This window comes from Anser cygnoides, chromosome 4, assembly GCF_040182565.1.
Source record: "Anser cygnoides isolate HZ-2024a breed goose chromosome 4, Taihu_goose_T2T_genome, whole genome shotgun sequence".
Classification (NCBI taxonomy): domain Eukaryota; kingdom Metazoa; phylum Chordata; class Aves; order Anseriformes; family Anatidae; genus Anser; species Anser cygnoides.
Window position 1 is genome coordinate 58,335,133 of NC_089876.1, and position 18,294 is coordinate 58,353,426.

At 36.0% G+C, this 18,294-nt stretch overlaps 1 protein-coding gene across 15 annotated transcripts in view; it reads left to right on the forward strand.

Annotated features, from left to right (window-relative positions):
- Positions 1-18,294, forward strand: part of TENM3 (teneurin transmembrane protein 3) — a 1,343,587-nt gene that overhangs the window by 874,456 nt on the left and 450,837 nt on the right. For all 15 annotated transcript variants that reach the window (XM_066996182.1, XM_048078283.2, XM_066996188.1 and 12 more), the window contains one exon: positions 7,437-7,488. The gene's annotated coding sequence lies outside the window, so the exon portion shown is untranslated. The remainder of the gene's footprint in view (positions 1-7,436; positions 7,489-18,294) is intronic.

Here is an 18,294-nt window from a genome sequence, read left to right on the forward strand (position 1 = left end):
AGACGTATTTTCTGGAAGCTCAGCATATCTCTAATTGCAATTATATTTTTGTGTCTATCTTGCCTCAGATCTTAGAAAAGGGGTTTCTATGTATAAATATTTAAGTATGAAAGTAAAAGGTGATACCAAGCACATTTCTGCAGACTTAGAGATATATAACTGGCATAGATCTCTTCACAGAATTCCCATTTATATTACTGGAGTTAGTCTCAAGGATAATTCACATCCCAAAGTGTAAAATCAAATCTTTAAACTGGGAACTGGGAGTCTTCATATAATATGTTTAGTTCAGTGTAATCAATAACATTAATAAATCAGTGGATTGACTGAATTCTGAAAGGATGGTAGGCTCTCACACAATAAATTGATTTTTGTTTTCTCTGTGTGAACACAGAAACACTGTAGTTAAGTGCACAGTTGGTGTAATATTGACTTTTTTTTTCCCTGATATTTAGTCACTGCGTGTTCAAGGTTGACAAGGGCAATTATATCCCACCAGTGTGTATCAGTAACCATATTTCTCGAGGGCATTGGTTTTCTCCAAAACACTTCTGGGATTTTAAGGCCTACTTTCTTTTCAGTGTTCTGCTAAAAACTTCTAAAATGAGCTGGAAACAAAATTTACATCCTCTCAAAGCACTGTTATTAACGACTGTTAAAGACTGTTGAGAGGGAAAAAAAAATAGATGCTTGCAGCAAATGTTTGCAGATCAGCATAAGCTTTTTAAATATTTCATTTGGTTTCTTTCAGTAAATCCAGTTATGGCTGCTGAAGAGCAAACCGTCAAAACCTTTAAAGGCTTAGCCCCTCTTTTCTCATCTTTACTGCTTTACACCTTTCTAAAAAGACTTCAAAACCAAAAAAAAGTGCAAAGAACATTGCATCCAAAACCCCATACAGGTTTAGCCTAAAGTGATTATCTTTAGTTTTAGTGAACAAGGTCCAATTTGACTTTGCATATTTGAAAACTAACATAGAGTTCGTTATTACATTCCTGACATCCATTGTAGGAAATCTTTGAAAAGAATAAATTGCATTCTATTCAATTCACTTTTATTTATTTGAGGCTCTTCTGTGACTTCTAAAATATGTAACACAGCAGTTTTCAGTGAATTTTCTGCTCTAATTACAACCTACCTAATACCAACCTGATCACAACTACAAGACAGTGATTATATTTCAGCATAACTTGCAAAGTTGTTTGAAATACATGACAATACAAGTTAAATGATTTGAAGAAAATTTGCAATGAGCTTTTAAGAATTTTTTTTATATATTGCAGTTGATCACAATTTATCAATATAATAAGTAAGTAATACAAAGACAAAACAGAGAAAAAAAACACCCAGCTTTGGCGAGGAAGAGGAGAGTCTGATATTTAAGAACAGCATCGAAGGGTCTAAATAAACTGCTGTCTGTTCCTGTGTCTGGTTAAAACATGGAGAAGGTCTGCCTTCATATATATATCGCCTTCAGTGATGTTTGCAGCTGGGATGAGGGGGCAAAAAAATGCTTTCAGAATGTTGCATTCTCGGGATGAGATCAGAGTTGTAAAAGGTCCTGGAACAGCAAAACGTTCATTTTGAGCATCTTTTTGGCTCTTGTTAAAGTACTGCTTTTGATGGGCCAGAATTTAATCTCAAAAGTGATTAAAATAGTAATTATTTGATTCATCAGTGAAGAAATAGAGTTCCTTTAAAAGCCAGACTCCATTTAATTAACAATAATTTGAGACTTCAGTCAGTACAGATCTGAATACTAACATTATTTAACCACCGGCTTTCAAATACGTTAGGTTTCTCTCAGAACTGCCAAATTTTATCTTGCTCAGCATTCGGAAGCAATGTCCAGTGGAAAGCTCTTTGCCACAGTGCAAATCAGCCATTCTCAACTTCGTGTGAATGTGTATCATGGTCTAAACCGTGACTTTGTATGTTTACATGAAATCAAGGGAGGAGCAGAAAAAACTGTTAAAACAAAAATGGTCCATGCAAAAATGATAATGATACCACTTAATGAAAAAGAATCTAAAGATATGCTCTTTATATTCCTAAAATTGTCTTCATATGACTGCCATTGTCTTTTGCCTTTTCAAAAATATTTATATTGATACTTTTGTATGTACAACCTTGCAAGATATGATGCATTTTTCATGGTCCTGTCAACAGCAAAACTAATTGTACTCCATGTAAACAGAAAAAACATTCTTCTGTTTAAGGAATAAATCCGTGCTGAAAAGATAAGGCATATTGTTGGTTTGTGCTTATTCAAAGCTTTGTTGAAAAGTTAATAAGAGTGCAGAAAGCAATGTAGTCTGGCTCACAATAATTTAAGGAATTAAATGTTCCAGTCACTTTTAAACTGATTTATCTTTACCCCTGTTTTTCTTACATGCTTTACTCTTTCTATTAAGAAAAATCCAGTAGATATTTCAAAGCAGAAGGGCAATTTTTTATCTGTTTGTATTTGGCAATGGACTTTGCGTAGGGTAAAGTGTTGTGAAGCTGAAGAAGTTGCATGGTATGGGTGAACATGTAATTGGTAGAATGAGTAATTATAGTATGATATTCATACTCATACAACTAGCTTAAGCAATGCCAGGTTTGATATGAAAAGTGATGCACAGTGCTCTAATTATTACACATATTTTGAACGTATGTTCTGCATTATATCACAGAGAGTACTGGTCTTTAAAGTTACTTTTTGCCGTGTTACTTTTCCTATGATACCAATTATTTTAAGTGTGTATGACAGGTAACTGGCATCTTTATAGCTGTGAGGTTGCATCTCAGCAGGTTTTACCAGTAATACTGTGAACATGAAAATAATGTGTAAAGAATCTGTTCCATGGAAAAATGATATAATTTAACATAGAAAATGCAGTAAACAACATTTGACACCCCCCAACCCCCTGCAAAATTCACGGGAGAAGCTTAAGTACGTAATTTCCAAGTAATGACATTTTAACATTAAAATGTTGCATTTTCCAATGCTGTCTTTCAAAACTGTTGTTCCAATTTACTAGCAGAAGCTCTAGTGGATATGCCTCACTGTTAATAACCAGATGAATTAACAGCATGGTGAGGTTCTCTGGAGACCATATAGATATATTCTTGTTGCAAATAAATAAAGATATATATATGCGCTTATGTAGAAGGAGATAAATCTTTACTGCTAATTTACAGTTACATAGTTGAGTTTTACTCTGAGAAGGCTGTAAAATAATGCATTAGTACTGTGTTTGTCACACAAGCAAGAATGTAACAAGTTTGTATAGAAGTTATACATAGTTATAGTTGCAATATGGTTATATATGCATGTATAAAACTATATATAACCATATAGATGTATAAAACTATAGTTCTTTATATAGTTATATAAAGTTATTATATAAGTTTATATAGTTATATAAAGAACTACATCTTTTATTATTTTATTCTTATATGAATGGTACCCAAGAGGATTTACCTGGGCCCAAGAAATCTGTTCTTACTGTTCCTTTCAGCTTTAGATAGTTGTTTACATCAGCCTTTCTGTGGTCAGTACAAACATTGTGCTTGCTGGTTCCTCATATCCCTGGGATTATTGCAGCAGATCAGTGCTTACCATGGTAGCCCGTAAAGTCCATTCGTTCATGCTGAATGAGGGTAGTGCTGAGAACCTCCAGCATCATTCATTCTCCACAGCACAGCAGCTCTTGGCTGCTTCTAATTCATATGTTACCAAGTACTTTGGACCAATTGTGCCAATGATCCAACTCAATAAACTAGTAAATAAAAATGCCCTACATGATCTTTGGCTCAGGCCTCTTTCCAGCTGTGTCTGGGGATATGGCTCAAATGCAATTTGCAGAAGAGCACTGCTCGCATAAGTAGCCAGGATGCTTCTCTGAGTTGATGGTAAATGTCTAGTCATGTCCAATCTGTTTGATATAACTTCTGAAATCCTGTGTGGAGGGTGCCATTCTGTGAGAAGCTATTTACCTGCTTTGTTTCTGTGTCACAAAATAGCTGTTTGTCTACTATATGTAGCATTTACTCGACCCTATGCTGGCTCCTTCTCAATTTGAAAACACCCCATTTTTACCATCTCAACATGTAACTGAGCAGGACAAAAAGTTTCTGTTCAGTGCCCTGAAACTGAAAACTATTTTTCTGGCATGTGAGCTATTCTTCCCCAATTCAAATCAAAGTGTGGTTTCTTACGGATGTTATCATGGCAATATAATCAATAAGGTTCCAGGTAAACACACCTTTAAAGTTAAGACAGAAATAGGATGTGCAAGATCATTCCAGTATTTTATCTGGCAAGCAACAGTGAAGTTTTATGAGCTTTTTTTGAGCCACTACTACATAAAGTAGCACTGATGTTTTACTCTCCTCTACTTTGCATGTTCTCCGTGAGATGAAAGGTTCCAGCTCAGTACATATAAATATTTCACTGATTTTGTGGGGGTGATGAACAAGAATCAGTCTCTCTGGTGGACTGCTGGAAACTGATGCAGTTTTCCAAATGTGTATTCCTTATCCTATAGGGATTCAGACCTTTTGGGAGACCTGCAACCTCCTGGAAACACAGCTCAGGGCTGGCAGTTCTATTGCTGCCTTGTTGTCTGGGCTGGGGTCATTGTTTACGGCCTTCAATTGTCCTCTTTCAGAAGCTAGTTAGGACCAGTTAGAGGAAATCTTATTTTTCTTGTTGAAAATCAGCAGTTTATGCATTCTAATAACAATAACTTCTCCTTTTTTCAGCTCAGCATTGTTTTTCAGGATGCTGGGATTCTTGTCACAGGTCTGTCGTGAGGGTTTGTGCATGAGCTGAACTACTTTAGATTAATTGCTCAGCTTTTGAATGCTCAAAACTCTGTTCAGAGCCCCTCTGCTGAATTCTTATGAATTATGAAAACCAGCAGACTGCTGAATCAGACTGATTCCAGTGAAACTGAGGAATTCTGTATCTGGGCAGCTCGGAAGGGTGAAGCCTCCATTGCTGTTTATTGGACCTTAGCTGGCAGCTATTTTCAGTTTTCCTTCCCGTGTTTCTGAGGGCAGCACTCTTTGATCATGCTCCAGTAAATGATGATCAGAGCATCAAAGGGAGTTAAATATGTTGGCAGAGAGTGTCGCCGGGCTTGACTTTCAAGTGTGCAATGCTAGGAATATATTCAGAAATACGACTGAACTGAATCAGTATTGTTAGGCACCTAAGAAATGGAATCACAGAGCAAAGAATTTTGGGCACAGGGTTACCTAAATCTAGAAATAAGAAATATTGAAGAGAGCAATTCTTGCTTTTCTTAAATTTGTGAAGTCATCAGTCAGAACTCATTAGCCCACCCTCCAGTGGTGGAAGATTACATTCCTGTAATTTATAATGCATGTTGAAAACAAAAGGATGAAATTTAAGATTGTTGCCATAGGTCTCTATGCATCGGCATTCGACATTCGCCTTCCAGCGTGTCTTGGTTTCAGGATTCCTGTAGTAGGATATTCTGATTACACAAATGGGAATGCTTAGACACAAGCCTGGTTACTTACTGCTTAGTTTTGTACTAGCTTATAACTAATAAATAAATAAATGTTATGGCATGGTTTTTTTTGTATGAACCAGAGGACTTAATCTTACTTATGAATAAAGCAAAAAGCAGGTCTATACAATCACATCATTTTCACTTTTCTCAGTCCTTAAATGAACCTTATGCTCACAAAAAGATGAAAAGAATGCAAAACATATTCTCTAAATAGTTCTCTGAATAGAACCACCATCAGCTTAGTGGTGCAAAATCATTCTTAGCAGTGGAATTATAGAGCCAGGTTCTCAAATGGTGTAAGTCAATGACTTGGTAAGTGGTTACTGTGCATTAGATCATTGTTCATATTGAGCATTTGTTTTTTCACTATGTAGCCACCATATTGCTACCTTTATATTGTAGTATAGAAGCTCCTTTCATCTTTATATTGACTGGACAATCAAGCTATTTATTCATTTTTATGTCTGTATGAAGTTTTTTCTTCACTTACTGTCCAGGGCCTAGACTGGCATTTAGAGTGTCTTGGTACCAGGTGGAAGAGTTTGCATTGAATTTCATTATCCAGTTTTGTGTTGGCAGATACCATAGGAAATAAATTTTGTGGTTCAGGTAGAACCTGGATGTGCAGATCCAATATCCAGCCACTTTTTTAGAACGTAGAGCCAGTCAATACTGTGATCTAATATAGTGTGTACCCAGAAGCTAAAAATAGGGTGCTGATCCTGTTTCTTAACTCTGCCTATCAGAAGTTTGAAGGCAGTATTAAGAATGACTTTCATGGTGCTTTCATGGTATCATACTGATACTCCCGATTCTTTGATCAACGCCTACTTTTGAAAATATAAAATAAAAGAAAAAATCCTAAAAATGCTGAGCTTTTACACCTGACCTATTTTGCTTGAAAGAAATAATAATAAATATATATATATTGAAATGCTCATTCACACTACATTTTTAAAATTCTGAAAGTACAGTGAAATGATACTGTTGTTGTTGGCAAGGGCTTTATTCCATGTATCCTTTTAATTTATTGATGCTCAGTCTTTATAGGTGAAATACCTATATCCTATATGAATATAGGACATATATATATAATATATATAATACCTATATGAAATACCTTGAATCCGAATTCCTGTTTATTAAAACAGAAAATCATTTTATAGTTAACTTTAGAACACCGTGAGCTTGTAATACTTATGAAAAATGCTTTCTGAAAATAGCTCTTCATATATATTCTGATATTGGGTATATTTTTCTTTTAAAAAATCAGTATCTTTTCCATATGTTTTATGTTTATTACTGTTGACTATATTGGCTTTGCAAAGCGTGAGGATAATTTGTCATATTTGCTGGTGAATACATCAACAAAATTGCTAAGTTGCTAAGAATTGAAAATTCGTATTGTCTGTGCTAAAGTTAAGAAGACCAGTACACCTTCTCTTACATTTTATGTTAAATACTCAGGCACATGGTCAGTTTTCCATAGTAGTAACAATGAAAGAACCTTTTCACATGTGAGCTGAAGAAACCAAATGTGAAAGTGAGGTACAATAAACACGAATCTACAAAATGCCACTTTTAGATTTTCTGTTCAACTTGCAGTCAACACTGTCATATGGTTCAAACAAATAAAATAGTCTCTTACAGTGTATTAATGTTTCAGTCCAGTAGCAACTATAATAAATACTTTGTAAAAGACGATCTGCAACTCACTTTGATGTTAGGAAAGATGCACAGTTAATGAACACATCATATATTACAATTCAAAGAGGAAAATAATTGTACCAAAAAAAAAATTATCTAATATTTTGCTTTTAAAAGTTGATGTAGTGTATTGTAATAGTAATTAAACAATTAAAAAAAATGTCTGACCTAATTCACCATAATCTGTTCTCTTTGTAGGTTCTTGGATCGTCTGAGACCCACCAGCATAACACCAGGTAGAAAACTGAAGGTAAGATGGAGCATCCTACAGCCTCAAGTGTTAGTGGGATCCATATATTGCATTGCTGATTCTTAAACAGTAGTTTTCTAGCTGACTAGAAATAGTTTGTCTAGCTGACTGAATAGAGCATAACTACGAAATTTCAAGAAGCCAGTCTGCACTGAGTATGCGATGTCCAATTGACTTAATCATTCTCTGTAACTTAAGCTGCTATATCTAATTTACTATTGCAATAACAGCATAGGTCAAAATATAAAATGGGATGCATGTAGTGCTAACTTCAACATGTATGAATATTTTGTCCAGGAAGGAAGATCCAAGATGATAAATGGTTTAATGTTTTGACACTTTACCCTGTTACGAGCCAGACTTACCAAGAATAGAGTATAAATAAATAAATAATGAAATTCTCAAAAGGAGCTATTAAATCTCTTGTGAGAGTTCTCAAGCATCCACAAGAAACTACTGTGGCCTACGTATGTCATATTGTGATGTTTTGTAATGATGCCTCTCTTTAGATGAATACTTGGCAAATGCCATTTGTAACCATGGCCTAAACTCTGGTGAAAGCAGATAAGGAGGGTACCATAGCTCTGAAATGGTAGCTGTTGGTGCTCACTCAAAAGTGTTTGTATTTGGCAGTGATCTGGCTGTAACCAATCTTATTCTGTCTGATTAGTACTTATATAGCATCAAGTAAGGACCGGGTTTGTTTTTTTGTTTGTTTCAGCTCAGTAATTTTTCTCAATGGTAACCGAAGTCAGGTAATTTAAAGCTTGTGAACCTCACAAAAAGGGTTCATTTAAAACCATATTCTGCATCTTGTGACACCAAGTGGAAAGTATGTTCTTCTGTATGACTACAAAAGATTTTAGAACAGTTATCAGATATGCATTCTGCTCATTAATGTTTGTACAGTATCCTGCCTTAAAAGAGCTACAGTTTCCTAGAGCAAGTCATTCAGAATTCGACTACACTCTTCAAGTTTAATGGGTTGAGCTCTTTGAGTTCCCCTACCTCCTCCTGATTGATGGTTTGTTTCTTCTTTTAATACAAAATTCAGTAAAATTTCCCACAGTGAAAAGGGTCTTTTAATTATAAAACACCAGCGTGTGGGAATGATTCAATTTACACATCAGAAAAGTTCAGTTACTTGACCATAATTTATTTTTTGTGCTGATCATTTACAGACCACAGATTCTTTTTCTTTTTTTTAACTCTCCTTCCTGCTTGCTCCCTGTACATGTAAAAGAAAAAAAGTCTCAATAACCTGGAAAAGCCTTTAGATATTGTATCACATGGTCACCAGAACTAGACACTTCATTATCAGAATTTTTTTACCAGCTTATCGCCCTTCTCATCTTCTAGTTGTGTTGTCATTATTTAATTTAAATGGGTTCTTCAATTGCTGAGTAATACAGTTTATCCTTGAATCTGACAAAGGGACAGTGCAAGTGAGGTAGGGTAAGGTATCTCACTTGTGGAACGGTGAAGATGAGAGATATTTGCTAAAAAATAAGTATTTGCAGTTCTAGAGGTGCGTACAACATAACTGACCTCTATGGCCTTCTTCAGTTGTCCTCTGTAGTGCTTAAACTTGTCTCCAGGAGGGGATAATATAGCTCCACATTAACAAACAAACAAATGAAAAAAATAAGAGCTATTAATACTGAAAGAAAGATCTGGAAGGACTGGGAAGTTTCAGTGCATTTTCTCTATGCTATATTAATCTTACTGTTCTGTTTTCAGAATGCACATTAAGACTTGTGTTGGTTGGTATAGCAGCTTTCAATGACAAAGCATTGTAGTTTTTGTGTGTGATTTTCCTAGCTAAATCAAAACAGTAAATATTACTTTATGCTCGTTATGGTCATGAGAGGAATATGCAGTAAAAATGTCCAGAATGCCATTTTACAGATCTGAAATACAATTATTTAAATACATACTCTTATCTACATTTTCTTTTTAATCAAATATGGTTTGTGAACTTGACCGAGAGTTATTAGATTGTGGCCTTTTTTAGAATAAAATAGTCGATGTATTAGATGGAGAAATATGTATATATAATTTATTCTAGGTTGTATGGATAATATTCATATTCAGCTGAATACCTAACAGTATTTAATGGTTGGCTATTTGTTGCATTACACACACAAATACCATGTCTATGCTACTGAAATATACTCTTGCTACTTCTTTGACTTTGGAGCATTTAAATTTTTTTTTCCCACTTTGGAAGGGCTGTATGAGTGCCACTGGAAAAAAGAAAAAATTGTAGTTTCTTCAAATTCTTTTCAGCAATTTGAAAGGTATTCCTCCTTTTTACCCTGGACTAAGCGTTTAGACTAAAATAGATAAATTATTTGTGTTTTGTAGTGTTCCTCTGACAGAGAAACTGAAAGATAGTCCTTGTAATACCTGTGCCTGCTGCTGTTTGGATATACTTTTATCTAGAAACACAAATATGTCCCTGAATAGGACTTATGAGCTGAAACTAGTATATGCTTGTAAAGCTAACCAGTATGAAATGTTACCTTCCAGTGCCCATTTAGTTGTTACAGGCTAAAGTAAACCAGTAAATCTGCCAGTTGATTTTAGTTTTAAACTACCACTATGGCAGCTTTTGCTAACTCATCTGGACCTTACTGTGCTTGGATTTGCGTCAGCAAAGGGAGCAATTCAGAGCACGAGGGGACTTTTTTAAATGCAATTAGTTAATTGAAATCCTTTGTTCTTCTACATCAATATTCCTGAAGCCGTGAATAGCCCATGTTTTCAAACGACTCCCAAGGTTGGTACGCTATTTGGCCATCGTGTGTCCGGAACGATGCAACCCACATGTCAGCACTCCTGCTGCTGGTGCTGTAGGAGTCCAGCAATGATGTAGGTTTTTTGGGGGAGGGTTTTTTATTTTTGGTGGTGGGTTTTTCCCTGGAAGTCCAGGCCTGTTCATTTACCAAGTAAGCCCTGTAGTGTTGTTTGAGTAGGTCTGTGTTCTTACAATTCTCAACGGTGTCCAGCAATGTAAGTCCTCAGTAGATCTCAACTGGAGCTATGAAAAAAAAAAATCAAATGGTCCTAGTGGCAAGAAGGTCTCTATTGAAAGCAAATACTCTTAAATCCCCATTTTTCCAGACCATTATCTTACGACTCTTTAGTACTGCAAACAATAAGCTAATAACCATAATAATTTTAATGGTAAATGAAAATCTTTAGTCACAATTTTTATTATTACAGCTTTTATGATCACATATTTTCAAGTTCTCATCTGTGGCTTAAATGCTAGCATTTCGCTTCAGTTTTTATTCATGACAGTCAAGTGGTGTTGTACAATGTGTTAAAGGCTGGTATTTTAGTAGAGGTTTCAGTATTTAATAGATGTCCTGATGATACAGTTTTGTGGCAGAAGTATTTATTGTCACAATTTCTGTCTTTTTATCTTTTCCTTTCAAGAGCAATGTATATAAAAGTGCTGAGCATTTCTAAGCGCAGAATGTTCTCACCCCAGTACAAAGAGCCAATGGCTTCTCTTGTCGTATATACATTTTCGGACACCCATGGAATTTGTTGTTTAGTAGGCAGAGATTACAGTGACTTGAGTCTCTCCTGGTGTAACTCTGTCTATGCACTGAATGGCACAGCATCTCAAGTCCTTGCATTGTAGATACAGGATCAGAGCTGAATACCTGAAGTGCACCAACTAAAGTAGATGGTAAGCTCACCTACCTGCTATTGGTCACACAGACTTTCTTTCTTTTAACAGTATCACGTCTCTAGTTTTTCTGTTTAGATATTGGTATGATTCTGCCCATTACTATTAAACCTTTGTCAGGTTACCTGTACTTATGAGCTGCAGAGGCATGCCAATGCAAATATTTTTTCAAGTTGTCCTTAGTAGAATAAAAAGGTATTGTACTGAATCATTAAACTGACTTCTTCTCATGGCAGTCAGTCAGTCAGGTGCAGTGACATGCAGTATTGTATAGATTTTTTGACATTTGAAGACACTTCTAGCATCTTTACACAAAATTGCACTGTTTGGCATGTTAGTTATAAATGTGAGAAACATTTTTTCAACATCTTAGCCACCAGCAGGCAGTAATGAAGATGTGAGTTCTGAAATCTTCTGTCGCATCAAAGCTCAGGTCCCCATCTGAAGTTCTGAGCTGTGAATCAAGTCAGCCTGGGAATCACAGACCTGAATTCCTGCACTTCACTGCTCTTTCCAGACTACTTCTCACTCTCTATTCAAAATCTAAGGACAGGGTTAGTGATGGTGCCAGTTCATCTTTTTTGTATTAATCTAACATTTAGATTTATTTTTTTTTCCTGAAAGTAGAAAACTTCTGTTTCTAGGTCCTTTTCAAAACCACACATCTCTTCTGAGCAGTAGCTCTAAATGGTACAGAATGGCATTAGGAGGAGGGATCACTGTTTAGCCCAGCACTTTATTTAAATAGTTCTGGAAGGATGCGTTGGGGCCAGGATACTCCTCACCTACTAAAACACCACAATTTTCTGCTTTGCTTATCAAGGGAAATTTCTCTATTTCTAGTATTCTTGGCCATCAGGAATTCAGCGTCCCTGTGGTGTACAGTCTCTGTTTAAAGCCCCTTTCTGAGTTGTGTTAATTTATGAGTTCAACTTGTGAAGCCAGTGAATATATTAACTGTTGAATTTTAGTTTGTTATCATCACAATCAACGATTGCCATACTTTTAATCAGAAGTGGCCAGAGCCATTTGATCACTAATGAGCTCCATTTCATCAGGTCATTAAGCAGTTCCTGAGCATATCTACCTTAACCTGTTTAATAACAGAATAAAGTGAAGAGATGTCTCCTCTGTGAACCTCGGATGGCCTCACGTGGAAAGTGACTGCTAAAACACATTCTGATTTTGCCACATGAGCAAGATCCTGAATCTCTTGGGATTCCAGCAGAAAGTGAAAGTTAGCCCTTACTGGAGCCTCAGTGCAACATGCTGGCATATGCACAGCACGAGGCAGTGGCTGTAGAGCTTGTGCTTTGTTCATTGAAGCAGGGCTGACCTAATGCATAAGGCTCATTGATGGATTTGGTATGAAATATTCTGGGCATTTTGAAAAATACATAAACCTTCCTTCGCAGGGGGCAGGGTGGGATCTGAAAACAGGAAAACTTACTTTGTCCTTTTGAACCATTTCTGTGTTTATTGGTAGGATTCTCCTTGGGAGTATTTGCAGGCAAAATCAGGGGCTCCATTTTAGAGTACATAGTAGTGGGAAAAACACTGTGCCTAGGGAGGAGCAACATCTGTATGGTCCAGGATTTTCAGTGCTGTCTTTTAGGACGCTTTATTGCAAGACTTGCTTTTACTTCTGTAGTGTTTTGGTATTAACAGATACGATGTTCAATCCAGGATCAGAGAATAAATATCCCAGGTGAAAAATTCTAGAATATCTTGTCACTGCTGGTTTGTAAATCTTTATACTAACTTGATATTAGACAAGTAAAATTTTACTTTCTGTGTAGAAAACCAGCTTCTTTTTTTCAAGAAAAATGTTTACAATGGCATAGAAATTGTGTTTTCTCAAATATTATGGTTACTACTAAACTAATTAGGGTGTATGGGTTTTTTTGAATAGTGCACTAGATGAAAAAGAACAGGGGCTTTTCCTTTAATAGAAGTCCCTCCACCCCTTACCCCCTTTTGTACATACTGTTTATCACTTGCATGCCAAAAAGGATACAAAATCTCTGATTTTGTTTGTTTCTGAAGCAAAAAGTTAAATAATGTTAACAGTTTCACTTCAGCAGCATTGTAATAATGTGTCCAGAAGTGGTACAGCTCATGCTTTGAATCACCACAAGGTTTGCAGCCCTTTTATTTTAAGATGCTCAATTATTCTTGAGCCACTGAACTATTGTTTCAAAAACCATTTTGTTATTTCCTTACAAGAGGCTAAAAACCCCTTCTTGTGGTTTGTTATGGGTCTTTGAACTACTTTTTAAGGCTAATTTATGATAGATTTTTGTACTGTGATTTTTATACTTAGACTATTCAATCCATCTAACCTGAATAGCCCAAGGGAGATAAGTCAGGAAGCATAGAAATCAAGAAAACGTGAAGCTGGTACTTCAAGCTGAACCAGAAGCTAGTATAACTCAATTTGTCAGTGTGAATTTCTGGTGAGAGAACGAAGAACTTGATTTATTTTTGTTATCATTCTGCCTTTTTGCTGAAAATCTGTGATTTCTATGCTTTGTGTATACAATAAGAATTGAGTGGCAGGTTTTTGATGATTTGAGGTTGACTTCAACTATATGTATATGGGAAGGGATGGAGTTTCCTGAAAGGGGATTTGACCTCAAGATCTACTCTGATGTGGTTTCCTTTAAGGAATAGGGGTATTTTTGATGCAGTTGATGGCAAACTGGTCTCAAATTCAATTGTCATCCACATCCGTTTCTCCAGCATAAGACAGGTACCAAAAAGATGCGGTGGACTCGCTCAGTATGCTTGAAGCTACTGCACTAATTATGGTTTTTCACAAAACTCATTTTAACACTATAGTGAGACAGAATGAAAGATGAACAAATGCAAGATGGTCATTGACCTAATCGTCTTTTAATGAGGAAAAAGAAAAGGACAGGTCATTTGAATGACACAAGTCAATGAACCAGATGGAACTCATTAGAAATTAAGGAACTGGTTGGTTTTACATAGACTTCCTAAGAATTGTACCAAAATTCAGATGTAGAAAATAGATGTAAGATACAGGCTCCATGTTAAAATTTTAATTCACTTGATAATAGCTGCATCAAAGGCTATAAAATAGTGTAAAATATATACTTAATTTATTCACTTGTTACATGGGTAATGCTATTTATGTAGATATAGAGAACCTTAACAGGGTCCTACTGAGTTTTTTGGAAAGTCTCCAAAAATTGCAGCTCCAGTACGTGTAAAGCTGAATGTGAAGCCTGAGATGTACCATAAATGGTTCAATTCTAATTTGCTTTTTCAACAAAACTTTGATATGTACTATTTTTCTTCTGTCAGCAACAATATTAACTGTGCTGTATTTTTTTTATATAAAAGAAAAGCAAAGGATTGTTTTCCTCTGATCTGTGTGTTAAACAGTTAACAAGGTAGTTACATATTTAGTCACTGAGATTGAACCTGATATAAGAGGCAACACAAGCTATCTTCCACAAATACCTGAAAGGTAGGGTAACCGTGCCTAAATCTAGGAGCTCCAGGCGAGACCTTGCACGTATTTCTATTACTGACTACATATCTGTCATGTGGAAAAAAGGTCTAATCTCAGCTGTAAATGCTGAGAATTACATGTCATTTTCCTTAGAGCAATAAATGCTCTTTTGTCTGTCTAGATTTTGTTATATGTTTTGCACATTAATTCCTAACAGTGCTGCTCTATGTCACTAAAATATCAAAATCTAATCAGTCAGCTGGCAGTAAATGGAAAAAATAGAAATTCATAGCAAAGATTAGTGATATCTAAAAGTGGTTTATGGGTCCTAGTGGGATTCCTCCTTTTTTGACAACAAAGTGCAGAGTGAAAGAATATGCACAGCTTACTTTGTCTTCCTACTTCTTTTGATCTGAAAGAACAATCAGATAAGGCTGATTTCTGAAGACAGTTCAGAATGAACAGATTTCAGTTGCCCCCAGTGATAACCATCCTTGTCAACAGGAGGCATTCCAGGTACTGACACTAGAGCCCTAAATGTTCAGACACTGAACATTTTATCTTTTATTTTAAAAACTACTGCTGGGAACTCTCTTTATAGAATGCAATGGATGATGAGTATTTAGAAGAAGAATGAACCCTGAAGGAGAATAAAGCCCAAGCCTCAGAGACTGTCAGTGAACACCAGAAGGACAGAAAAATTTGAGGTTAAGGTGGAGAATTTCATACATACAGAAAACCTGAAGCTGTGGAAAATGGAAGAATAGAACTCAGGAGTTACAAGCTACAAAATCACAAATAAGAGAATTTAGGGGCCCTGGCCCTAATGGGCATTTGTCCGGATCATTGAGTCAGTGGACACACTGTCAAATTTCAGCAAAATGAAGTGCCTTTTCATAGGGAATGCTCAAATTTCGGATTTACTGGGGTGCTAATAATCAAAGTTGAGGTATGTGGATTAAACCAGTGTGTAGCTACCTTTTGTAAGCCATATAACTGTAATAAGTGTCATCAGTCTCTAACTCACAAGCTTCAGCTGTCAATTATTTTTTTTAGAAAACAGTGATTTTTTGGCATGAAGTGGCAAGTTGCATTTCACATGACTCATATACATTGTACAAAGCTTATTAAGCATGGTGTAGTGTGTTATGAAAGTTGATTGTTTACAAATGTAAAGATAGTAATATTTTTCAGATTTAAAGGTATTTACACCCTGAATGCTGTGCAATACTGATGATCACTTTTAAAGTTAGTAGTTAACTGTATTTATGATTATCTAAGTTAGTCATTGATAGCTTAATGCACCTCAAAAACAGCATAAAATACACTACTAGCACTCTTAACATCACATCAAGGATAATTAATTTTGAATGAACAGATGCAAATGAATTCATAATAAGAGGTTTTTAGTGTGCTTATCACTGCCACTACACTTTAAAAGTGTGCCTGAAAAAAATGCATGTTATTTCTTATCTTGTCTGCCTTCAAATAGTTTGTCTGTCTACCAAACCTAGATACGACATTTAAACACATTGATCCCAGTCCCAGTTTCCCACTGGTGTCATTGTTGCTTTCATGTGTTTTGAATAAAGTCCTTCATCCCTTTTTATATTCCTAACTGGGGCAGAGGTAGTCAGTATCAGAGAGTTCCCAAAGATCTTTAATGATAGGAGCTCCTAACATCTGACCAGGCTTGGTCAGGTGTATCTTGTAGTCCAGTAGATTTTTCCAGCATGTTGATACAGCAAATGCTGGTATTGATGAATTGATAGCTGGATCAATATTTTTGAATGCCCATCAGTAGCAAAGAAGAAAAATCAAACATATGTTTGAAAGTGTCAGACACTGAGGAGGATAACTAAAGGTCTTTTCTCCTCTTCCTCCTTTCCAGTATCTTGGTTTATTCCTTGATCCTTTAACCAGTTACTATGTGTACAAGGAGTGCATGGATTTTAGGACACATGCAGTATGTCTCTGCATCTTTGCTCTAACTATAGCTGCTCTTGATGCCAGGCTGCCCAGTTTCCTGGAATGTGTCCTCTTCTCTTTCTCTCTCTCTCTCTTCTTTTTTTTTTTTTTTTTCCTGCCCAGCAAGGAAGATACAATGCCATAACTTTTTCATATATCCTTCAAAACAGTTGAAGGTCTTTCTGCAGAGGATCAAGGCTGGGAAAGTTAGGAAGCGTTCAATAACTTCTGGGTGACTCCATGTGTGTGTCTCTGGCATTCTTTTCCTTCACCACCCAGCAGTAGTATCTGTAAGATAATATTCTAGGAACACAGTTTTACGTGAAGAGCTGTACAAAATGTGAACATGATTATTTGGCACACTGCTCAGAAAAGGTTACATTTGTGGCAAGTGTGAAATATGACTTCTCAGTTACGTATCCTGAAACAAAATTTTCAAATGAAAAAGCAATGTTCCAATTGAAAAAAAAATAAAACAAATATCTGTTCAGCTTACTGTATTTTGCTAAACAGTTTTGAAGTCTATATGCATGAAGGCAATTGGAAAAATTGTGTTAAATATATGTGTTGCAAATACCTGTAAACTTCAAGATGGGCGCTAGGTTGCTCGCAATTTGATTTGTGATGGTGAAACACATATTGAACATGGAGGCACTTAAACTGTAAATCCAATGAGACTGTCCTCTTTATCTAAACTTAATCTGACTTTTAGCCAGCCAGGCCCTTCAGAGCTTTGACAAGATTTGTGTACGTTGGGCAGATAAGCATGGCCATCGCTCTGGAGTCCTCTACTGCTATCAAACATGCACCATTAGGTAACTGGAGATTGAAACCATACTGTAGGCTCATATAAAACTAGAGAGCTCTATCTTACAGTTAAGTATGTAGAACAAAAACCTGATGCAGAAGGAAAAAATATTTTTGCCCTATATTTTTTCCTAAAAAATATAAAAGCTTTCTTTATACTTTATGTAGCAGGTTTTATGTCAATGACACTGATCTTGAAGCCCACCTTGCTGATTTTTGTTTCATGATGACTGAAATGCCTACGCATCACTTTTATGTAAAGTTATACAGTGTTGACAGATCCTGTAGTCCTTCTATGACAGGGCAGTATGAAAACCTTTCTTTCCCTGACTACCGAAGAAATCACTGGGGTTAAGTGACAGGGCTCTACCAGTGATTTGTCTGTCACAGAGAACTGTAAATTGTAGCCTGTCTCCAGGATAGAGTTTAGACACATTCTGAGATTAATGGTTTTGCATAGACACTTTGGACTTCAAATGATTTCGAGATAAGCTCCGTCAAGAAGATTCTTCCAGTCTGAACTCAACTAAAAGTGCTTTACATTTCAGCTACATTTATATGAAACTTTGTTGGTACAGAACAGACAGTTTGTTATAAAGTGAAGTGGCATCTCTTATATTCCATACTACATACAATTTTCACCTCCAGCTTAACTCTTTGTGACAGATTTCCTTTTTTTTTTTTTTTTTATTGTAGTGGTTAACATTTTTGAGTAACAGACAGAAATAAGACTTTGTATTTACATGACTGAGCAGCCTGTATCTTTCCTCTTAAAGGAGCATAGCTGGGAAGGCAGGTCTATATCCTAACTGAGGGAAGAGTTGTTCATACACCTTAAGTAAAGTGT